Source organism: Aulonocara sp. 'chitande type north' Nkhata Bay, linkage group LG1 (assembly GCF_057382095.1).
Source record: "Aulonocara sp. 'chitande type north' Nkhata Bay isolate Kocher_YH1m ecotype deep benthic linkage group LG1, A_spYH_male_GT1.1, whole genome shotgun sequence".
Classification (NCBI taxonomy): domain Eukaryota; kingdom Metazoa; phylum Chordata; class Actinopteri; order Cichliformes; family Cichlidae; genus Aulonocara; species Aulonocara sp. 'chitande type north' Nkhata Bay.
In genome coordinates this window covers 8,836,866-8,839,460 of record NC_141344.1, presented here as the reverse complement: position 1 = coordinate 8,839,460, position 2,595 = coordinate 8,836,866, and positions in this window count along the sequence as shown.

Sequence of the window (2,595 nt, the reverse complement as noted above, 5' to 3'; positions counted from 1 at the left end):
TGCAGAAAGCGCCCTCACAACCTGCCTGCAGCCAAATGCGCCATTTCAATTATAGCGCAGGGCTTAGATGGAGATATCTGCCCAGAACACCCCCCTCTCTACTCTACAATGAAAGGAGGCAGCCTCCAGACTTTTGGAAAATAAGATTGTGCCTGATTATTGTTATTTTTCAACAGAGAAAGACACAATGCAAGTGATGAAGCGCTAAAGTGTTGCGCCACTTCAGCACAAAGTAAAAGGGGGAAGAAGGAGTCAAGCAGGTGCTCACGCCAAGGAGACGATTATTTATTTATTTGCATGTTTGTTTATTTGCGGGTAAATAACTGTGAATAATTGATGCAACATCGAGCCCAGTAATTACTCCGTACCAGAATCGTGAGAGGGGTGTAATATTCGTTTCTTGATATTTGGCGCCAACCAGTGTAGGAACTTATTATTGGTCCATAGGAAATACATCAATTCACTCAGTATTTTGGAGCCTCGTTTATCCCGAATAGTATTAACATTCTTTTTAAGCACATAGATTTCCAAAGCAATATCACTATGATACTCTTCTAACATTTTCTTATCATATATATATATATATATATATATATATATATATATATATATATATATATATATATATATATATATATATATATATATATATGTGTGTGTGTGTGTGTGTGTGTGTGTGTGTGTGTGTGTGTGTGTGTGTGTGTGTAACAAAGCGAGAGAGAGAGAGAGAGAGACAGATTTATAGAAAATCGGCATAAAATAACAGATATTTAAATATAAAATTAAAAAGTGCTGGTGATATTTGACAGCAAGCTGATGGATGTGTGAGAATGCGCCTCTCCTTGAAGCAAGTGAAGTCTTTATAATTAGAGAGACCTCAGCGTGCCTCAAGCGCTCCCTTCTTCCCCTCTGGCACAGATTTGTTGCTTCCAGAGGTACAGACTGGAGGGAAAGAGGGATTTTTTTTCTCATTAAAGGAAACAAGCCCGGAGTTAGTTCAATTACATGAAGTATGCAGGGATGTTGTAAATTTAAAGATTTAAATAGCTTACAAAGTGGCCCCGGGCCCCATCAGTTAATTTCCTTAATTTATGGATTTTATCGGTGTCTATGTGGAAGGGAAGAAGTAGGTCATCTTGAGGATTTGCATGCAGCTTTGAGATTTCCCAAATCTAAACATCTGTCCTCCTGACCAGCACATCAGCAAGTGAGAAGACAGACAGGTTTCCATTTCCATGTTCTTAACCGTCCAAAAAACTGTCCCTACGATTAGTGTTTTTTCTTAGTTAAGAGTTAAAAAATGTAGATCTGATTGTACTATTTGACCCAGGTAATGAGATTATAGATGTTTGGTCTCCCTGATGCAGGCACAGAGCGAGATAACAGCTCTGATCTAGTTTTCTTTAAAGGATTATTCCACATAATTTCTTCATTATTTTAAATGTTTACTTATGTAAAACTACAAAATGAACATAGATTTTTGCTCAAATCTGAGTCAAGATGTTTATGTTGCAACGTGAAGCATTCAAACTGCATACATCAGTCAAAATTTCAAAGTCTCCTTCAGACATATGTTAATGTAGTATATGAATTAATGCATGACCCCGAGAAGAATAACTTTGCCTCTAGGTTCAAATGCAAGGTGCTATTACTTATGTTGCCTAAAGTGGCACAGAGGACAATGCTGTGCCTTTCTCCAGCTTTATCACAAGAGGATAAAGCTGGAGAATATATATTTCTACTATATATTAATCACAGCATCAACGGTGTATTGCATGCTTTATGCCTCTGAGGGATAAATTGTACTATATTTTTTTATTAAAAACAATTTATTCCACCTTCTTTTTTGTGGTACAGACACATGCTTACCTTTTTTTTTTGTTTTTTTTTTGCTGTAAGCAGGTCAGATATCTGACACCAATGAATGAGTGCATGCTGGTATTTATTTTTTAATCTGGAGGATATACTTATTACTCAAATGAAAGATGGAACATGGCACCATCTGCTGGCTAGGTGTAACACTGTGAACAAAAAAATGCATATTGATGAGTTTAATTATTATTAAATCCTTTATTTAAACATGTTGTCTCATTGAGATCAAGATATCGTTTTCAACAGAAACCTGTGTATGAAAAACATATTCAATTATGACATCAACTTTTTTTTTTAAATCCAGCCTCCCCCCCCAAAAAAAACATAGGGTTGGATTTGATACTAGCATTGGGGTCAGAGTATCTCAGAGGATTAAAAAAAGCATGTACAAGGGATCTTAGTGTGGGATATTGCAAATTTTGGTATTGATCTAAAATCAAGCAAATACAGGGTCAGTACTGCCGATACTGATACTTTTAAGCTATAAAGGCAGCTTATCAAGGGGAGAGCCACGTGTCATGATTCATAAGATGAATCATCAATTTGCAAATTCAGAGCACGCTTGAATGACCACTAATTCAAATTGATTTTTTTACTTTCCCCAATACTTATTTAACACAGAACACAACTTTCACCTTTTATGCATTTTAAAGCTGGGGTTTTTGGATACCTGGAATGTAAATGTGCCCGTCACTAAATCACTTTGGATCATCTTCTGTTGTT